Source organism: Arachis stenosperma, chromosome 7, assembly GCF_014773155.1.
Source record: "Arachis stenosperma cultivar V10309 chromosome 7, arast.V10309.gnm1.PFL2, whole genome shotgun sequence".
NCBI classification, from domain to species: domain Eukaryota; kingdom Viridiplantae; phylum Streptophyta; class Magnoliopsida; order Fabales; family Fabaceae; genus Arachis; species Arachis stenosperma.
Genome location: NC_080383.1, coordinates 58,744,932 through 58,767,611, shown reverse-complemented (window position 1 = coordinate 58,767,611; position 22,680 = coordinate 58,744,932). Strand labels below are relative to the sequence as shown.

General features: G+C 41.5%; 2 non-coding genes across 2 annotated transcripts; one reads left to right on the top strand and one right to left on the bottom strand.

Moving 5' to 3' along the window:
* Positions 1 to 399: 399 nt before the first annotated feature.
* LOC130942280 (small nucleolar RNA R71) lies at positions 400 to 507 on the bottom strand. Its single transcript, XR_009070857.1, has one exon. It is a non-coding gene; the product is annotated as a small nucleolar RNA R71 (small nucleolar RNA).
* A 21,380-nt stretch (positions 508 to 21,887) lies between these two features.
* LOC130943198 (small nucleolar RNA R71) lies at positions 21,888 to 21,995 on the top strand. The gene has a single exon (XR_009071726.1). It is a non-coding gene; the product is annotated as a small nucleolar RNA R71 (small nucleolar RNA).
* The last annotated feature ends 685 nt before the right edge of the window (positions 21,996 to 22,680 follow it).

The window sequence follows — 22,680 nt, the reverse complement described above, 5'->3', positions numbered from 1 at the left end:
GCCGAAAACAACAACAATGCCAACAATGCAAGGAAGGTGCTGGGTGACTTTACTGCACCTACTCTCGACTTCTATGGGAGAAGTATCTCTATCCCTGCCATTGGAGCAAACAACTTTGAGCTTAAGCCTCAATTAGTTTCTCTAATGCAACAGAATTGCAAGTTCCATGGACTTCCATTGGAAGATCCTCATCAGTTCTTAGCTGAATTCTTGCAAATCTGTGACACTGTCAAGACTAATGGGGTTAACCCTGAGGTCTACAGACTTATGCTATTCCCTTTTGCTGTAAGAGACAGAGCTAGGACATGGTTGGACTCACAACCTAAAGAAAGCCTGGACTCATGGGAAAAGCTAGTCAATGCCTTCTTGGCAAAGTTCTTTCCACCTCAAAAATTGAGTAAGCTTAGAGTGGAAGTCCAAACCTTCAGACAAAAGGATGGAGAATCCCTCTATGAAGCTTGGGAAAGATACAAACAATTGATCAGAAAGTGTCCCTCTGATATGCTTTCTGAATGGAGCATCATAGGTATTTTCTACGATGGTCTCTCTGAACTGTCCAAGATGTCTTTGGATAGCTCTGCTGGAGGATCTCTTCATCTGAAGAAGACGCCTACAGAAGCTCAAGAGCTGATTGAAATGGTTGCAAATAACCAATTCATGTACACTTCTGAAAGGAATCCTGTGAACAATGGGACTAATCAGAAGAAAGGAGTTCTTGAGATTGATGCTCTGAATGCCATTCTGGCTCAGAACAAGATATTGACTCAACAAGTCAATTTGATCTCTCAAAGTCTGTCTGGAATGAAAAATGCACCAAGCAGTACTAAGGATGCTTCATCTGAAGAAGAAGCCTATGATCCTGAGAACCCTTCAATGGAAGAGGTGAATTACCTAGGAGAACCCTATGGAAACACATATAATTCTTCATGAAAAAATCATCCAAATTTCTCATGGAAGGATCAACAGAGACCTCAACAAGGTTTCAACAACAATAATGGTGGAAGAAACAGGTTTAGCAATGGCAAGCCTTTTCCATCATCTTCTCAGCAACAGACAGAGAATTCTAAGCAGAACCACTCTGACTTAGCAACCATGGTCTCTGATCTAATCAAAACCACTCAAAGTTTCATGACTGAAACAAGGTCCTCCATTAGGAATTTGGAGGCACAAGTGGGACAGCTGAGCAAGAAAATTACTGAACTCCCTCCTAGTACTCTTCCAAGCAATACAGAAGAAAATCCAAAAGGAGAGTGCAAGGCCATCAACATGGCCGAATTTGGAGAGGAAGGAGAGGAAGTGAACGCCACTGAGGAAGACCTCAATGGGCGTGCACTAGCCTCCATGAGTTCCCTAATGAGAACCATGGGAATCTGAGGCTCAAAATGAGACCATAGAGATTCCATTGGACTTACTTCTGCCTTTCATGAGCTCTGATGAGCATTCCTCCTCTGAAGAGGATGAGTATGTCACTGAAGAGCAAGTTGCTAAATACCTTGGAGCAATCATGAAGCTAAATGACAGTTATTTGGAAATGAGACTTGGGAGAACGAACCTCCTTTGCTCACCAAGAACTGGATGACTTGTCTAGGCAAAAATTACCTCAAAAGAGACAAGACCCTGGGAAGTTTTCACTACCTTGTACCATAGGCACCATGACCTTCAAGAAAGCTCTGTGTGACTTAGGGTCAAGTGTAAACCTCATGCCTCTCTCTGTAATGGAGAAGCTAGGGATCTTTGAGGTACAAGCTGCAAGAATCTCACTAGAGATGGCAGACAATTCAAGAAAACAAGCTTATGGACTTGTAGAGGATGTTCTGGTGAAGATTGAAGACCATTACATCCCTGCTGATTTCATAGTCCTAGAGACTGGAAAGTGCATGGATGAATCCATCATCCTTGGCAGACCCTTCCTAGCCACAGCAAAGGCTGTGATTGATGTTGATGGAGGTGAACTGATCATTCAAGTGAATGAAGAATCCTTTGTGTTTAAGGCTCAAGGATATCCCTCTGTCACCATGGAGAGGAAGCATGAAGAGCTTCTCTCAAATCAGAGTCAAACAGAGCCCCCACAGTCAAACTCTAAGTTTGGTGTTGGGAGGCCACAACCAAACTCTAAGTTTGGTGTTGAACCGCCACATTCAAACTCTAAGTTTGGTGTTGGGAGGTTCCAACATTGCTCTGAGCATTTGTAAGGCTCCATGAGAGCCCTCTGTCAAGCTACTGACATTAAAGAAGCGTTTGTTGGGAGGCAACCCAATGTCATATTTTATCTATTTTTCCTTTGTTATTTTATGTTTTCTGTAGGTTGATGATCATGAGAAGTCAAAAAATCAATTGAAAAAGCAAAAACAGAATGAAAAACAGGAAGAAAAACAGCACACCCTGGAGGAAGAACCTACTGGCGTTTAAATGCCAGTAAGGCTAGCAGATGGGCGTTTAACGCCCAGTCTGGCACCATTCTGGGCGTTTAACGCCAGAAAGGGGCACCAGACTGGCGTTAAACGCCAGGAAAGGGTAAGAACCTGGCGTTAAACGCCAGAAATGGGCACCAGCCCGGCGTTTGACGCTAGAATTGGCTAAAAACGTAATTTTGCATGCCATTTGGTGCAGGGATGACTTTTCCATGACACCTCAGGATCTGTGGACCCCACAGGATCCCCACCAACCCCACCACCCTCTCTCTTCTTCACCCATTCACCAATCACCTCAATACCTCTTCCCCAAAAACCCTTCACCTACCAAATCCCATCTTTCTCTTCACCACTCACATCCATCCTTCATAAAACCCCACCTACCTCACCATTCAAATTCAAACCACTTTCCCTCCCAAACTCACCCTCCCATAGTCGAACCATAACCTTCCCCCACTCCTATATATACCCATCTTCACTCCTTCATTTTCCCACAACCTAAACACCACTTCTTCCCCTTTTTGGCCGAACACTAAGCCATCCCCTTCTTTCTCATTTCTTCTTCTACTCTCTTCTTTCTTCTTTTGCTCAAGGACGAGCAAACCTTTTAAGTTTGGTGTGGTAAAAGCATTGCTTTTTGTTTTTCCATAACCATTTATGGCATCCAAGGCCGGAGAAACCTCTAGAAAGAGGAAAGGGAAGGCAAAAGCTTCCACCTCCGAGTCATGGGAGATGGAGAGATTCATCTCAAGGGTGCATCAAGACCACTTCTATGAAGTTGTGGCCTTGAAGAAGGTGATCCCCGAGGTCCCTTTTTCACTCAAAAAGAGTGAATACCCGGAGATCCGACATGAGATCCGAAGAAGAGGTTGGGAAGTTCTTACCAACCCCATTCAACAAGTCAGAATCTTGATGGTTCAAGAGTTCTATGCCAATGCATAGATCACCAAGAACCATGATCAAAGTGTGAACCCGGATCCAAAGAATTGGCTTACTATGGTTCGGGGAAAATACTTGGATTTTAGTCCGGAAAATGTAAGGTTGGCATTCAACTTGCCTATGATGCAAGGAGATGAACATCCTTACACTAGAAGGGTCAACTTTGATCAAAGGTTGGACCAAGTCCTCACTGACATTTGTGAAGAGGGCGCCCAATGGAAGAGAGATTCAAGAGGGAAGCCGGTTCAACTAAGAAGGCATGACCTCAAACCCGTGGCTAGAGGATGGTTGGAGTTTATCCAACGCTCAATCATTCCCACTAGCAACCGGTCCGAAGTTACTCTAGACCGGGCCATCATGATTCATAGCATCATGATTGGAGAAGAAGTGGAAGTTCATGAGGTTATAGCCCAAGAACTCTATAAGGTGGCGGACAAGTCCTCCACCTTGGCAAGGTTAGCCTTTCCTCACCTCATTTGTCACCTCTGTTATTCAGTTGGAGTTGACATAGAAGGAGACACCCCCATTGATGAGGATAAGCCCATCACTAAGAAAAGGATGGAGCAAACAAGAGACCCCTCTCATCATGAGATCCCTGAGATGCCTCAAGGGATGCACTTTCCTCTACAAGACTATTGGGAGCAACTGAACACCTCCCTAGGAGAATTGAGTTCCAACATGGGACAACTAAGGGTGGAGCACCAAGAACATTCCATCCTCCTCCATGAAATTAGAGAAGATCAAAAAATCATGAGAGAGGAGCAACAAAGACAAGGAAGAGACATTGAGGAGCTCAAGCACTCCATAAGATCTTCAAGAGGAAGAACAAGCCGCCATCACTAAGGTGGACCCGTTCTTTAATTTCCTTGTTCTTTATTTTCCTGTTTTTCGAAAATTTATGCTTTATGTTTGTCCATGTTTGTGTCTGATGATCATTAGTGTCTTAGTGTCTATGCCTTAAAGTTATGAATGTCCTATGAATCCATCACCTTTCTTAAATGAAAACTGTTTTTATTACAAAAGAATAAGAAGTACAGGATTTCGAATTCATCTTTAAAACTAGCTTAATTAGTTTGATGTGGTGACAATACTTTTTGTTTTCTGAATGTATGCTTAAACAGTGCATATGTCTTTTGAATTTGTTGTTCATGAATGTTAAAATTGTTGGCTCTTGAAAGGATGATGAAAAAGGAGACATGTTACTGAGGATCTGAAAAATCATAAAAATGATTCTTGAAGCAAGAAAAAGCAGTGAAAAAAAAAGAAACGAAAAAAAAAGAAAGAAAAAAAAAGAAGAAAGAAAAAGAAAGAAATAAAGTTGTGATCCAAGGCAAAAAGAGTGTGCTTAAGAACCCTGGACACCTCTAATTGGGGACTCTAGCAAAGCTGAGTCACAATCTGAAAAGGTTCACCCAACTATGTGTCTGTGGCATGTATGTATCCGGTGGTAATACTGGAAGACAGAGTGCTTTGGGCCACGGCCAAGACTCAATAAGTAGCTGTGTTCAAGAATCATCATACTTAACTAGGAGAATCAATAACACTATCTGGATTCTGAGTTCCTAAAGAAGCCAATCATTCTGAATTTCAAAGGATAAAGTGAGATGCCAAAACTGTTCAGAGGCAAAAAGCTACTAGTCCCGCTCATCTAATTTGGAGCTAAGTTTCATTGATAATTTGGAGTCTATAGTATATTCTCTTCTTTTTATCTTATTTGATTTTCAGTTGCTTGAGGACAAGCAACAATTTAAGTTTGGTGTTGTGATGAGCGGATAATTTGTACGCTTTTTGGCATTATTTTTAGTATGTTTTCAGTATATTTGGTTTAGTTTTTAGTATATTTTTATTAGTTTTTAGTTAAAATTCACTTTTCTGGACTTTACTATGAGTTTGTGTGTTTTTCTGTGATTTCAGGTATTTTTTGGCTGAAATTGAGGGACCTGAGCAAAAATCTGATTCAGAGACTGAAAAGGACTGCAGATTAGAAGGTGCTTGCACCAAGACAGCCCTGTGTGACCTTGGAGCAAGCATCAATCTAATACCTGCATCCACTATCAGAAAGCTTGGGTTGACTGAAGAAGTCAAACCAACCCGGATATGCCTCCAACTTGCTGATGGCTCCATTAAATATCCATCAGGCATAATTGAGGACATGATTGTCAAGGTTGGACCATTTGCCTTTCCAACTGACTTTGTAGTGCTGGAAATGGAGGAGCACAAGAGTGCAACTCTCATTCTAGGAAGACCTTTCCTAACAACTGGACGAACTCTCATTGATGTACAAAAAGGGGAAATAACCCTGAGAGTCAATGAGGATGAGTTTAAGTTGAATGTTGTCAAAGCTATGCAGCATCCAGACACATCAAATGACTGCATGAGCACTGATATTATTGACTCTTTGGTGGAGGAGGTCAATATGATTGAAAGTCTTGAATCAGAGCTAGATGACATCTTTAAAGATGTTCAGCCTGATCTGGAGGAACTAAAGGAAATAAAAGAAATTCTGAAAATTCCTCAGGAAGAAGATAAGCCTCCTAAACCAGAGCTCAAACCACTACCACCATCCCTGAAATATGCATTTCTGGGAGAAGGTGACACTTTTCCAGTGATCATAAGCTCTGCTCTAAATCCACAGGAAGAGGAAGCACTAATTCAAGTGCTAAGGACACACAAGACAGCTCTTGGGTGGTCCATAAGTGATCTTAAGGGCATTAGCCCAGCAAGATGCATGCACAAGATCCTATTGGAGGATGATGCTAAGCCAGTGGTTCAACCACAAAGGCGGCTAAATCCAGCCATGAAGGAGGTGGTGCAGAAAGAGGTCACTAAGTTACTAGAGGCTGGGATTATTTATCCTATTTCTGATAGCCCCTGGGTGAGCCCTGTCCACGTTGTCCCTAAGAAGGGAGGCATGACAGTGGTTCATAATGAAAAGAATGAACTAGTTCCTACAAGAACAGTTACAGGGTGGCGCATGTGTATTGACTACAGAAGGCTCAATACAGTCACCAGAAAGGATCATTTTACTTTACCATTCATAGACCAGATGCTAGAGAGACTAGCAGGTCATGAATACTACTGCTTTTTGGACGGCTACTCAGGTTACAACCAAATTGCAGTAGATCCTCAGGACCAAGAGAAAACAGCATTTACATGTCCTTCTGGAGTATTTGCCTACAGAAGGATGCCTTTTGGTCTGTGTAATGCACCTGCAACCTTTCAGAGGTGCATGCTCTCTATCTTCTCAGATATGGTAGAGAAATTTCTGGAAGTCTTCATGGATGACTTTTCAGTATTTGGAGACTCATTCAGCTCCTGCCTTAACCATCTAGCACTTGTTCTGAAAAGATGCCAAGAGACCAACCTAGTTTTAAACTGGGAAAAATGTCACTTTATGGTGACTGAAGGAATTGTCCTTGGGCATAAAATTTCAAACAAAGAAATAGAGGTGGATCAAGCTAAAGTTGAAGTAATTGAAAAATTACCACCACCTACCAATGTTAAGGCAATCAGAAGCTTTCTGGGGCATGCAGGATTCTACAGAAGGTTTATAAAGGATTTTTCAAAAATTGCCAAACCTCTGAGTAATCTGCTAGCTGCTGACACTCCATTTATTTTTGATAATGAGTGTCTGCAGGCGTTTGAAACTCTGAAAGCTAAGCTGGTCACAGCACCAGTCATCTCTGCACCAGACTGGACATTACCATTTGAACTAATGTGTGATGCCAGTGACCATGCCATTGGTGCAGTACTGGGACAAAGGCATGGTAAGCTTCTGCACGTCATTTATTATGGCAGCCGTATTCTAAATGATGCACAGAAGAACTACACAACCACAGAAAAGGAGTTACTTGTAGTGGTTTATGCCCTTGACAAGTTCAGATCTTATTTAGTAGGATCAAAAGTGATTGTGTACACTGACCATGCTGCTCTTAAATATCTACTCACAAAGCAGGATTCAAAACCCAGGCTTATAAGATGGGTGTTGCTTCTGCAGGAGTTTGATATAGAAATAAGAGACAGAAAAGGGACAGAGAATCAAGTAGCTGATCACCTGTCCCGGATAGAACCAGTAGCAGGAGCATCTCTCCCTCCTACTGAGATCTCTGAAGCCTTTTCAGATGAGCAATTATTTGCTATTCAGGAAGCTCCGTGGCTTGCAGACAGTGCAAACTATAAGACTCAAGGTTCTCCTTCTGTAACTATGGAGTGGAAGCATGAAGAGCTTCTCTCAAAACAGAGTCAAACAGAGCCCCCACAGTCAAGCTCTAAGTTTGGTGTTGGGAGGCCACCACCAACATTGCTCTGAACATCTGTGAGGCTCCATGAGAGCCCACTGTCAAGCTACTGACATTAAAGAAGCGCTTGTTGGGAGGCAACCCAATGTTATATTTATTATTTTCCTTTGTTATTTTATGTTTTCTATAGGTTAATGATCATGGGAAGTCACAAATTCAATTGAAAAAGCAGAAACAGAATGAAAAATAGAAAGAAAAACAGCACACCCTGGAGGAAAACCTTGCTGGCGTTTAAACGCCAGTAAGGGCAGCAAATGGGCGTTTAACACCCAGTCTGGCACCATTCTGGGCGTTTAACGCCAGAAAGGGGAACCAGACTGGCGTTAAGCGCCAGGAATGGGCACCAAGCTGGCGTTAAACGCCAGAAATGGGCACCAGCCCGGCGTTTAACGCCAGGATTGGTAGTAGGAGCATTTTTGCTCGCCACTTGGTGCAGGGATGAATTATCCTTGACACCTCAGGATCTGTGGACCCCACAGGATCCCCACCTACCCCACCACTCTCTTTCTTCTTTCTTCTTTTGCTCGAGGACGAGCAAACCTTCTAAGCTTGGTGTGGTAAAAGCGTTGCTTTTTGTTTCTCCATAACCATTTATGGCACCTAAGGCCGGAGAAACCTCTAGAAAGAGGAAAGGGAAGGCAAAAGCTTCCACCTCCGAGCCATGGGAGATGGAGAGATTCATCTCAAGGGATGCACTTTTCTCCACAAAACTATTGGGAGCAAATCAACACATCCCTAGGAGAATTGAGTTCAAACATGGGACAACTAAGGGTGGAGCACCAAGAACATTTCATCCTCCTCCATGAAATTAAAGAAGATCATAGAATCATGAGAGAGGAGCAACAAAGGCAAAGAAGAGACATTGAGGAGCTCAAGCACTCCATAAGATCTTCAAGAGGAAGAACAAGCCGCCATCACTAAGGTGGACCCGTTCTTTAATTTTCTTGTTCTTTATTTTCTTGTTTTTCGAATTTCATGCTTATGTTTATCCATGTTTGTGTCTTGTGATCATTAGTGTCTTAGTGTTTATGTGATGAGCGGATAATTTGTACGCTTTTTGGCATTGTTTTTAGTATGTTTTCAGTATATTTGGTTTAGTTTTTAGTATATTTTTATTAGTTTTTAGTTAAAATTCACTTTTCTGGACTTTACTATGAGTTTGTGTGTTTTTCTGTGATTTCAGGTATTTTTTGGCTGAAATTGAGGGACCTGAGCAAAAATCTGATTCAGAGACTGAAAAGGACTGCAGATGTTGTTGGATTCTGACCTCTCTGCACTCTAAGTGGATTTTCTGGAGCTACAGAAGCCCAATTGGCGCGATCTCAACGGCGTTGGAAAGTAGACATCCTGGGCTTTCCAGCAATATATGATAGTCCATACTTTGCCCAAGATTTGATGGCCCAAACCGGCGTTCAAAGTCACCTTCAGAAATTCCAGCGTTAAACGCCGGAACTGGCACCAAAATGGGAGTTAAACGCCCAAACTGGCACAAAAGCTGGCGTTTAACTCCAAGAAGAGTCTCTACACGAAAATGCTTCATTGCTCAGCCCAAGCACACACCAAGTGGGCCCGGAAGTGGATTTTTATGTCATTTACTCATCTCTGTAAACCTTAGGCTACTAGTTTTCTATAAGTAGGACCTTTTACTATTGTATTTTCATCTTGGGACATCTAGTTCTTAGATCATCTGGGGGGCTGGCCTCACGGCCATGCCTAGACCTTGTTCTTATGTATTTTTAATGGTGGAGTTTCTACACACCATAGATTAAGGTGTGGAGCTCTGCTGTACCTCGAAGTATTAATGCAATTACTATTGTTCCTCTATTCAATTCCGCTTGTTCTTGTTCTAAGATATCACTTGTTCTTCAACTTGATGAATGTGATGATCCATGACACTCATCATCATTCTCACCTATGAACGTGTGATTGACAACCACCTCCGTTCTACCTTAGATTGGGTGAATATCTCTTGGATTCCTGATACGCGATGCATGGTTGATCGCCTGACAACCGAGTGCTCGCCTGACAACCGAGCCAGCCATTCCGTGAGATCAGAGTCTTCATGGTATAGGCTAGAACTGATGGCGGCATTCAAGAGAATCCGGAAGGTCTAACCTTGTCTGTGGTATTCTGAGTAGGATTCAATGATTGAATGACTGTGACGTGCTTCAAACTCCTGAAGGCGGGGCGTTAGTGACAGACGCAAAAGAATCACTGGATTCTATTCCGGCCTGATCGAGAACCGACAGATGGCTAGCCGTGCCGTGACAGGGTGCGTTGAACATTTCCACTGAGAGGATGGGAGGTAGCCACTGACAACGGTGAAACCCTTGCATAAGCTTGCAATGGAAAGGAGGAAGAAGGATTGGATGAAGACAGTAGGAAAGTAGAGAGACGGAAAGGACACAGCATCTTTATGCGCTTATCTGAAATTCCTACCAATGAATTACATAAGTATCTCTATCTTTATCTTTATGTTTTATTCATATATCATTCATAACCATTTGAGTCTGCCTGACTAAGATTTACAAGGTGACCATAGCTTGCTTCATACCAACAATCTCCGTGGGATCGACCCTTATTCGCATAAGGTTTATTACTTGGACGACCCAGTGCACTTGCTGGTTAGTTGTGCGGAGTTGTGTTGAAGAGTTGAGATTGCAATGAGCGTACCATGTTGATGGCACCATTGATGATCACAATTTCATGCACCAGTATGCCTTAAAGCTATGAATGTCCTATGAATCCATCACCTCTCTTAAATGAAAAATGCTTTAATCACAAAAGAACAAAAAGTACAGGATTTTGAATTTATCTCTGAAACTAGTTGAATTAGTTTGATGTGGTGACAATATTTTTTGTTTTCTGAATGAATGCTTGAACAGTGCATATGTCTTTTGAATTTGTTGTTTTAAGAATGTTAAAATTGTTGGCTCTTGAAAGAATGATGGAAAAGGAGAACTGTTATTGAGAACTGTTATTGAGGATAAATTCTTTGGCTTTTTTGTTGCGAGGTGCGTGCGAGCGCCTCGTGCGTGTGCGCGTCCTTGGTCGGGATAAATTCTTTGGCTTTTTATGCTTCTCTCCACTTGCATGCTTCCTTCCTTGCTTCTTTGATCCATTCCAAGCCTATTTCATCCTGAGATTACTAGCAAACACATCAAGGCACCTTATGGAATCAAGAGAGAATTAAAATTATCAAATTAAAGGCCTAGAAAGCATGTTTTCACATCTAAGCACAAATTAAGGAGACAATCACAAAACTATGCTAATTCATTGAATAAATGTGAGGAAAGGTTATCAAAATGCTCTAAATTCAACACAAGATAAACCCTAAAAACGGGGTTTATCATACGCATGGAAGATGTGTATGCAAGAATTCAAAATGAACACCCCATTTGTTTGAAGCCCTAATTTGCACTTGCACACCATCCCTCTTCTTCTTCTTTATTCATCTTCTTCTCTGCCACAACGTGGTTGCCAACCCCTTTTCTTTGCTCTATTTTGTTTGTCTGCTTCTAGGTTTTTACTTCATTTTTTCTTTTGATTTTTGTTCAGTTCAATTATTCTTGTTTAGTTAGTTTGATTTCAATTAATTAGTTAGTTATATTAGTTTGTTATTTATTAGTTTCTAGGTGTTAGGTTAGGATAATTTAGTTTGCTTTGGATTATTAGGTTCTGGATTTTTGCTGAAAGTATTTGGAATTGTTTAAATTTGCTGAATTATGTTGAATTGCTTAATTACTACTGAGTTCATGTGGATAATTATTTGGAAATTGTTTGATTGTGTGCTAATTTACTGTTTTATTGCTGTTATGCTGAGATATCCTACTACTTTTGTTTCACCCGGCTGCATTTTGTGAATTGGTGTTGCAAGGTCCTTGTTGACGATATTTTGTGTTAATGTGACCTTGCAAACCAAATGTTAGCAACTTTTCCTCAAAGAGCTTTTTAGTGAAAATTTTGGTCAAGTTCTTGACATCGATGCTTGTTTTCACATTCTTGTCTCTCTTATGCAGATATTTGGGTTTGAATTATTTCTAGATTGATCAAAACTTGTGAATTTTGAATAATTGAGGTCGTTTACCCATAACTGCAAGATTGACACCTTTTGACTTATGTAACTCATTTAATTCACTTCTTTTATGCTTAATTGGTTTGTGTTACATTAGGCATGGAACTTTCCATTTTTCATACCAGTCTTGCAATATTAGTGTTTGAAAGCTCTGATGATTGAATATGCTTTGTTTTAAAGTTGTTGTTGTTTCATTCATCTCCAATTGCTTATGCTTATGCCTTAATGACTTTTATTTTCTTAACTATGTACGCTACATATACTTTAAATCATTTATTTTGGCACAATACATGATTTGTGAAGTTGGATTGTGAGCTTGTCTATTCTTATCTTTTTTGAAAAAAAATTTCAAGTTCTAAGGGCCATGCTTGCTATGTACATGACAACTAACTCTTTTTCAACTATCCTCTTTTCTTTTCACTAAGTATATAGCAACCATGTTTTCATACATTTTGGATAAATAGGCAATGCGACTAACTTTGATTGGTGTTACTGATTGGAGTGTGATTTCTAGTTGACTTTGTTTCATAATTTTACTCACACATCCAATCAATTCTCTCTTCTCCTTTCATTTCACAAATACTTGGTTATTCGCCTAAGATCTTATTCTTCTTATTGATTGCTAGTTGCTTTAACTTACATATTTATCTTTAAAGTATCTTAGGCACATTAAAATAAGTGAGTATATGCATACTTTATGTAGTTGTGACATAGCTTTCAAGTGTTAGTGCATGAGTTCTAAACTACGCGTAAACTTAGAATTCACGTACTTGCTTTCATCAGTGTCACAAACTGACGAACTCACTTCATTCTAATGATTATTACCTCATTTCGGCAATATATGCTACCTTGTTCTTAGAATTTACGTGTCTTAATATATTCCGTTCTATATTTTTCAGAATGAATAATCATAAGCAACAAGAGAAGCAAAAGAAGGAACATGCCACAATGGATAGAGAAGGGAGAAAATTCCTCCTTAGCAGTAGCAACACCACTAACACCATCATCACAGCCAATTCATCATCTTGTCCAAAAGCCCCCTCAGAACATAGCGGTGAGGAGGAGTAGGACCCACTTGCTAAAGATGGAGATGGGTAGAGCTCCAGCATTATTTTTCTTGCACAGAGGACCATGCATATTTTTAAGTATGGGGAGTTTGAGCGACTAGATCAACTGTTGGGTGGCAATTTTTCCTTTCGTACACTTCTATTCTGATTTTTATTGAGCTTTTTGGTTATTTTCTAGTATTTTGATACTTTGAGTACCTTTTAGTTTATTGCACTTTTTATTTTGGTTTGTACATAACTTAGATACTTATTTTAGTTTTGCATATTTTCTTTCTTTAATTTGGTTTGTACATATATATCTTTAGCTTTTAGCTGTGATTGGATAATGTGATAATTGGACCTATTTTAGTTTCCTATATGTTTCGTACGATCCAAGGTTCTCCCGTCCACGCAACGAAAGATGCCAAGTCCAAATTTAATAGAATCAAGGGTCTGAAGGACGAGCTTGATGCTAAGGTAGCCAAGCTGGAACTCGACCTGGAGAAGGAAAAGTCCCAAGCTACGACTTTGGAGGCTGCCGCAAACCTTGCCGAGGAGTCGAAGGCAAAATACAAGGAGAGCTATACTCGTACTTATAGCGAGTTACTGGAGACCAGAGAAAGGCTTGAGTTTGCCCATGCCAATTATGCTGAGCTCCAGGGGCATCTCGTGGGTAGTGTGACTGACTCTTATGAGAATTTGAAAGCCCAGGTCCGAGTTCTTGCTCCCAAGCTCGATCTAACTCTTTTCAGTTTGGATAACGTCGTGGAGGATGGTAAGATCATTCCTGTCCTAGATGAGGATGAAGAGGAAGGTCCTCCCCCTACGCCGCCAGTCAAAGCTTCTGCTGCCACGTCTTCTTCAACCCCTGCTGCTGAGGTCGGCCGTCCCGAGTCTGACCCTGACGTTCAAATTCTAAATCGGAAGGATGGGACTTTGGATGCGATCCCTTTGAAGACCATTCCTCCCTCTATGACTCAGGATGCTGCTGTTGAAGAGACTTTAGACCCCCTGTGATTTTCTTGTGTATGTGTATAGCCTAGTCTGTGGGCTTTTGAACTCTGGTTTTTGTAACTTTTTATCTTGTTGGTTCTTTGTTGACATTTAGTTGCTTCTATGCAACTTTATTTTGAAACATAAAGTACCTGTAAACTCTGAGGCTTCCGCTTAGGTGGCCTTTTTGAGTCTTTAAATGTTGTTCTTTTGCTGGGTATGTTGCTCATGCTTTTGCACCCTTTGTAGATCTTTGTAGAGTGTTGGTTTTATCCGACCTCTTCACTTTCTACTTGGTCGAGGTGATCTTTGGGGATAACTTGTTTGACAACTTTTTTTTAGTGTTCTCGTAGAACCTTTTTAGTTAGTCTGAACAATTTTGATAGCCTTGTTGTGGAGTTGTGGCTTTTTGGGCGAAGCTGTGTCCCTTTTAACGCACGCTTTTGTTGGTTCGACTTCTATTGTCGATCCTTCTTAAGTTATTTTTAGTAATCCATTTTTAATCAGACCTTGTCAGGCCTCTTTCTATGGATTACTTTTTATAACTTCTTGCATTAATCTGTTTTTATCACTTTCATCTTTGCCGACCTTGTTGTGATTGGGTGATGAATTCTTGCGCTCAGATTAATGCGTCTTGGTAGAAAAACTTTGTGGGGAATCTGAAAAACTTTATTCAAATAGCAAAGTAGGCATATAGACAAGAATATATACATATGTGTGCTTACCCTTCTAAGTCGGGCAACCTTGTAGACCTTGGCCTGGTGCCTCATTAAAAAGTCTTTTCAAGAAAAAGAGTGCACCTTGACCTAAGATCTTTATCACTTTCTAACTATAGTACCTTCTTAGGTTACAGGAATGCCATGACCTTGGTAGCTCTCGCCCTTCAAGGTCAGACACCTTGTAGTAGCCCTTTCCCAGTACTTCTACGACTCGGTAAGGTCCTTTCCAGTTAGCTGCTAGCTTCCCTTCTCCTGATTGACCTGCTCCGATGTCATTTCGGATTAGGATGAGATCGTTGTTGACGAAAATTCTCTGGACTACCTTCCTATTATACCTTGAAGCCATTCGACGCTTTAGTGCTTCCTCTCTAATCCGAGCTCTTTCTCGAACATCTGAAAGTAGGTCGAGTTCTTCCATTTAAAATTGGGAGTTAGCCTCTTCATTGTAGAGGCTCGTTCGAGGGGATCTTTTTTCGATCTCTACTGGGATCATTGCCTCTATTCCGTAAGCAAGTCGGAAGGGTGATTCTCCTGTGGTGGAGTGCGGAGTTGTCCGATAAGTCCATAGGACTTGTGGAAGCTCTTCAGCCCAAGCTCCCTTTGCGTCCTGTAATCTCTGTTTTAACCCAGTCAATATGACTTTATTGGCAGCTTCTGCCTGTCCGTTGGCTTGTGGGTGTTCTACGGATGTGAATTGGTGCTTTATTTTTAAGTCAGTCACCAAGTTCCTAAAACCTATGTCAATGAATTGGGTGCCATTATCTTTGGTGATGGAGTAAGGGACCCCGAACCTTGTAATAATGTTCCTATAAAGAAATTTTTTACTTCTTTGAGCAGTGGCATTTGCTAGGGGTTCTGTCTCAATCCATTTTGTGAAATAGTCTACCCCTACAATGAGAAACTTGACTTGTCCCGACCGCTGAGGGAAGGGTCCGAGGAGGTCGAGCCCCCACTTTGCAAATGGCCATGGTGACGTTACACTGATGAGCTCCTCTGGTGGGGCGACGTGGAAGTTAGCATGCTTCTGACATGCTGGGCATGTCTTGACGAACTCTGTCGCTTCTTTTTGCAAGGTCGGCCAGAAGAATCCAGCTCAGAGTATCTTTTTGGAGAGAGTTCGTGCCCCGAGATGGTTGCCATATATGCTGCTGTGTACTTCTTCTAGGACTTCCCTTGTACTAGAAGTCTGTATGCATTTTAGGAGGGGTGTTGAGATCCCTCTCCTATATAAGGTGCCGCCCACTATGGTATAGTATTGTGCTTCTCGTATTAGCTTCTTTGCCTCCTTCTTATCTACGGGGAGTGCCTCTGACTTGAGGTAGTTGATTATAGGGGTCATCCACCCTTGATCCTGACCTGATATGGCTAGGACCTTTTCTTCCTCCAAGATCGATGGGCTTTGCAATGTTTCCTGGATGAGGCTTCTATTATTGCCCCCTGGTTTGGTGTTGGCTAGTTTTGAGAGTGCATCAGGTCGAGCATTTTGTTCCCAAGGTATATGGTGGACCTCATATTCCCTGAGTTGTTCGAGCTGTTCTCTGGTCTTTTTCAGATACTTTTTCATGGTAGGGTCCTGTTCATACCCTGGGTCGAGCTGTCCGACCCAGGATGTTCTACTGACAAGTCGATCGACCTCTTCAGGTCAGGACAAATCTGACCTCATCTCAAAGAGCTCGGCCAAATCACCAGGAAAGCCCAAAAAGGGCCCAAACAAAGGAACACGACCCAAATCCAAAGACATCCCAAGCCTATAGAGATAAGGGCGGTTCCCACGAAAGATAAGATAAAGATAAGATAAGATAACTAACTTATCTTATCTGAAAAGGTCACTCTACACCATTATAAATACACTGAAACACTCAGGTATAACTCACACACTGATTCTACTAAAAAAAACCTGCTTAATACCCTTGCTAACTTAAGCATCGGAGTCCTTTGCAGGTACCACCACCCTCCGGTGATGAAGGATCAGCAGCATTGCCTGTCCAACAAGTCGGACACGACAGCTCCGGCCGCCACTGGTGCACGAAATTGTGATCAATACTTTTTAATACACAAATAATCCCTAGTAATGGCTCCAAAGACTTGGTGCTCAATACCATGGCATAAACACAACTTCGCACAACTAACCAGCAAGTGCACTGGGTCGTCCAAGTAATAAACCTTACGTGAGTAAGGGTCGATCCCACGGAGATTGGTGGTATGAAGCAAGCTATGGTCACCTTGTAAATCTCAGTCAGGCAGACTCAAATGGGTATAGTGATAAACGAATAAAGCATAAAGATAAAGATAGAGATACTTATGTATATCATTGGTGTAAGAGCTTCAGATAAGCGTATGAAGATGCCTTCCCTTCCGTCTCTCTGCTTTCCTACTGTCTTCATCCAATCCTTCTTACTCCTTTCCATGGCAAGCTTGTGTAGGGTTTCACCGTTGTCAGTGGCTACCTCCCATCCTCTCAGTGAAAATACATCCCTGATGCTCTGTCACAGCATAGGCTAATCATCTGTCGGTTCTCGGTCCGGCCGGAATAGAATCCAGTGATTCTTTTGCGTCTGTCACTAACGCCCCGCCTTTCGGAGTTTGAAGCACGTCACAGTCATTCAATCATTGAATCCTACTCAGAATACCACAGACAAGGTTAGACCTTCCGGATTCTCTTGAATGCCGCCATCAGTTCTTGCCTATACCACGAGGACTCTGATCTCACGGAATGGCTGGCTCATTTGTCAGGCGAGCACTCGGTTGTCAGGCGATCAACCATGCATCATGCAATCAGAAACCCAAGAGATATTCACTAAGCCTCATATGCTTGTAGAACAAGAATGGTTGTCAGTCACCTTGTTCATAGGTGAGAATGATGATGAGTGTCACAGATCATCACATTCACCAAGTTGAAGAACAAGTGATATCTTGGACAAAGAACAAGCGGAATTGAATAGAAGAACAATAGTCATTGCATTAATACTCGAGGTACAGCAGAGCTCCACACCTTAATCTATGGTGTGTAGAAACTCCACCGTTGAAAATACATAAGAACAAGGTCTAGGCATGGCCGAATGGCCAGCCTCCCAAAATGATCAAAAGATCTAAAGAAAAAGGTTCCAAAGATCAGAAGATGAAAAATACAATGGTAAAAGGTCCTATATATAGAGAACTAGTAGCCTAGGGTGTACAGAGATGAGTAAATGACATAAAAATCTACTTTTGGGCCCACTTGGTGTGTGCTTGGGCTGAGCAATGAAGCATTTTTGTGTAGAGACCTTTTCTGGAGTTAAACGCCAGCTTTCATGCCAGTTTGGGCGTTTAACTCCAAGTTTTATGCCAGTTCCGGCGTTTAACGCTGGAATTTCTGAGGGTGACTTTGAACGCCGGTTTGGGCCATCAAATCTTGGGCAAAGTATGGACTATTATATATTGCTGGAAAGCCCAGAATGTCTACTTTCCAACGCCGTTGAGAGCGCGCCAATTGGGCTTCTGTAGCTCTAGAAAATCCACTTTGAGTGCAGGGAGGTCAGAATCCAACAGCATCTGCAGTCCTTTTCAGTCTCTGGATCAGATTTTTGCTCAGGTCCCTCAATTTCAGCCAGAAAATACCTGAAATCACAGAAAAACACACAAACTCATAGTAAAGTCCAAAAAAGTGAATTTTAACTAAAAACTAATAAAAATATACTAAAAACTAACTAGATCATACTAAAAACATACTAAAAACAATGCCAAAAAGTGTATAAATTATCCGCTCATCACAACACCAAACTTAAATTGTTGCTTGTCCTCAAGCAACTGAAAATCAAATAAGATAAAAAGAAGAGAATATACTATAGACTCCAAATTATCAATGAAACTAAGCTCCAAATTAGATGAGCGGGACTAGTAGCTTTTTGCCTCCGAACCGTTTTGGCATCTCACTTTATCCTTTGATATTCAGAATGATTGGCTTCTTTAGGAACTCAGAATCCAGATAGTGTTATTGATTCTCCTAGTTAAGTATGATGATTCTTGAACACAGCTACTTATTGAGTCTTGGCCGTGGCCCAAAGCACTCTGTCTTCCAGTATTACCACCGGATACATACATGCCACAGACACATAATTGGGTGAACCTTTTTAGATTGTGACTCAGCTTTGCTAAAGTCCCCAATTAGAGGTGTCCAGGGTTCTTAAGCACACTCTTTTTGCCTTGGATCACAACTTTATTTCTTTCTTTTTCTTTTCTTTTTCTTTCTCCCCCTTTTTTTTCGTTTTTTTTTGTATTCACTGCTTTTTCTTGCTTCAAGAATCATTTTTGTGATTTTTCAGATCCTCAGTAACATGTCTCCTTTTTCATCATTCTTTCAAGAGCCAACAAATTTAACATTCATGAACAACAAATTCAAAAGACATATGCACTGTTCAAGCATACATTCAGAAAACAAAAAGTATTGTCACCACATCAAACTAATTAAGCTAGTTTTAAAGATGAATTTGAAATCCTGTACTTCTTGTTCTTTTGTGATAAAAACAGTTTTCATTTAAGAAAGGTGATGGATTTCATAGGACATTCATAACTTTAAGGCATAGACACTAAGACACTAATGATCATAAGACACAAACATAGATAACCATAAGCATAAAATTTCGAAAAACAGAAAAACAAATAACAAGGAGATTAAAGAACGGGTCCACCTTAGTGATGGCGGCTTGTTCTTCCTCTTGAAGGTCTTATGGAGTTCTTGAGCTCCTTAATGTCTCTTCCTTGTCTTTGTTGCTCCTCTCTCATGATTCTTTGATCTTCTCTAATGATGATGGAGTGTTCTTGATGCTCCACCCTTAGTTGTCCCATATTGGAACTCAACTCTCCTAGGGAGGTGTTAATTTGCTCCCAATAGTCTTGTGGAGGAAAGTGCATCCCTTGAGGTATCTCAGGGATCTCTTGATGAGAGGGGTCTCTTGTTTGCTCCATCCTTTTCTTAGTGATGGGCTTGAGGTCATGCCTTCTCAGTTGAACCGGCTTTGGATGCCATAAATGGTTATGGAAAAACAAAAAGCAATGCTTTTACCACACCAAACTTAAAAGGTTTGCTCGTCCTCGAGCAAAAGAAGAAAGAAGAGAGTAGAAGAAGAAGAAATGAGGAAGAAGGGAATGGCTTTGTGTTTCGGCCATTAGGGGAAGAAGTAGTGTTTGGGGTGTGTGAAAATGAAGGAGTGATGATGATAGTGGGATTTGATAGGTGGGGGTTTTTGGGGGAGAGGTATTGAGGTGATTGGTGAATGGGTGAAGAAGAGAGAGGGTGGTGGGGTTGGTGGGGATCCTGTGGGGTTCACAGATCCTTAGGTGTCAAGGAAAAGTCATCCCTGCACCAAATGGCAATCAAAATCACGTTTTGTGCCAAATCTGGCGTTAAACGCCGGGCTGGTGCCCATTCCTGGCGTTTAACGCTAGGTTCTTGCCCTTTTCTGGCGTTTAACGCCAGTCTGGTGCCCCTTTCTGGCGTTAAACGCCCAACTGCTAGCCTCACTGGCGTTTAAACGCCAGTGAGTTCTTCCTCCAGGGTGTGCTGTTTTTCTTCCTATTTTTCATTCTGTTTTTGCTTTTTCACTTGATTTTGTGACTTCTTATGATCATCAACCTACAAAAAACATAAAATAACAAAGGAAAATATATAAAATATAATCATTGGGTTGCCTCCCAACAAGCGCTTCTTTAATGTCAGTAGCTTGACAGAGGGCTCTCATGGAGCCTCACAGGTACTCAGAGCAATGTTGGAACCTCCCAACACCAAACTTAGAGTTTGAATGTGGGGGTTCAACACCAAACTTAGAGTTTGGTTGTGGCCTCCCAACACCAAACTTAGAGTTTGACTGTGGGGGCTCTGTTTGTCTCTGAATTGAGAGAAGCTCTTCATGCTTCTTCTCCATGGTGACAGAGGGATATCCTTGAGCCTTAAACATATAGGATTTTTCATTCACTTGAATGATCAGTTCACCTCCATCAACATCAATCACAGCCTTTGCTGTGGCTAGGAAGGGTCTGCCAAGGATGATGGATTCATCCATGCACTTCCCAGTCTCTAGGACTATGAAATCAGTAGGGATGTAATGGTCTTCTACTTTCACCAAAACATTCTCTACAAGTCCATGAGCTTGTTTTCTTGAGTTGTCTGCTATCTCTAGTGAGATTCTTGCAGCTTGTACCTCAAAGATCCCTAGCTTCTCCATTACAGAGAGAGGCATGAGGTTTACACTTGACCCTAAATCACACAGAGCCTTCTTGAAGGTTATGGTGCCTATGATACAAGGTATTGAAAACTTCCCAGGATCTTGTCTCTTTTGAGGTAATTTCTGCCTAGACAAGTCATCCAGCTCTTTGGTGAGCAAAGGGGGTTCATCCTCCCAAGTCTCATTTCCAAATAACTTGTCATTTAGCTTCATGATTGCTCCAAGGTATTTAGCAACTTGCTCTTCAGTGACATACTCATCCTCTTCAGAGGAGGAATACTCATCAGAGCTCATGAAAGGCAGAAGTAAGTCCAATGGAATCTCTATGGTCTCATTTTGAGCCTCAGATTCCCATGGTTCCTCATTGGGGAACTCAGAGGAGGTTGGTGCACGCCCATTGAGGTCTTCCTCAGTGGCGTCCTCTTCCTCTCTTTCCTCTCCAGATTCGGCCATGGTTATGGCTTTGCACTCTCCTTTTGGATTTTCTTCTGTGTTGCTTGGGAGAGTACTAGGAGGGAGTTCAGTAACTTTCTTGCTCAGCTGTCCCACTTGTGCTTCCAAATCCCTAATGGAAGACCTTGTTTCAGTCATGAAACTTTGAGTGGTTTTGATTAGATCAGAGACCATGGTTGCTAAGTCAGAGGGGTTCTGCTTAGAATTCTCTGTCTGTTGCTGAGAAGATGATGGAAAAGGCTTGCCATTGCTAAACCTGTTTCTTCCACCATTATTGAAACCTTGTTGAGGTTTCTCTTGATTCTTCCATGAGAAATTTGGGTGATTTCTCCATGAAGAATTATAGGTGTTTCCATAGGGTTCCCCTAGGTAATTCACCTCTTCCATTGAAGGGTTCTTAGGATCATAAGCTTCTTCCTCAGATGAAGCATCCTTAGTACTGCTTGGTGCATTTTACATTCCAGACAGACTTTGAGAAATCAAATTGACTTGTTGAGTCAATATCTTGTTCTGAGTCAGTATGGCATTCAGAGCATCAATCTCAAGAACTCCTTTCTACTGACTTGTCCCATTGTCCACAGGATTCCTTTCAGAAGTGTACATGAATTGGTTATTTGCAACCATTTCAATGAGCTCTTGAGCTTCTGTAGGCGTCTTCTTCAGATGAAGAGATCCTCCAGCAGAGCTATCCAAAGACATCTTGGATAGTTCAGAGAGACCATCATAGAAAATACCTATGATGCTCCATTCAGAAAGCATGTCTGAGGGACATTTTCTGATTAATTGTTTGTATCTTTCCCAAGCTTCATAGAGGGATTCTCCATCCTTCTGTCTGAAGGTTTGGACTTCCACTCTAAGCTTACTCAATTTTTGAGGTGGAAAGAACTTTGCCAAGAAGGCATTGACTAGCTTTTCCCAAGAGTCCAGGCTTTCTTTAGGTTGAGAGTCCAACCATATTCTAGCTCTGTCTCTTACAGCAAAAGGGAATAGCATCAGTCTGTAGACCTCAGGGTCAACCCCATTAGTCTTGACTGTGTCACAGATTTGCAAGAACTCAGCTAAAAACTGATGAGGATCTTCCATTGGAAGTCCATGGAACTTGCAATTCTGTTGCATTAGAGAAACTAATTGAGGCTTAAGCTCAAAGTTGTTTGCTCCAATGGCAGGGATAGAGATGCTTCTCCCATAGAAGTCGGGAGTAGGTGCAGTAAAGTCACCCAGCACCTTCCTTGCATTGTTGGCATTGTTGTTGTTTTCGGCTGCCATGTCTTCTTCTTCTTTGAAGAATTCGGTTAGGTCCTCTACAGAGAGTTGTGCCTTGGCTTCTCTTAGCTTTCGCTTCAAGGTCCTTTTAGGTTCAGGGTCAGCTTCAACAAGAATGCCTTTGTCTCTGCTCCTGCTCATATGAAAGAGAAGAGAACAAGAAAATATGGAATCCTCTATGTTACAGTATAGAGATTCCTTGAGGTGTCAGAGGAAAAGAAAAATAGAAGAAAGACGAAGGAGAATTCGAACTTGATTAGATAAAGTTGGAATTGTGCATTAA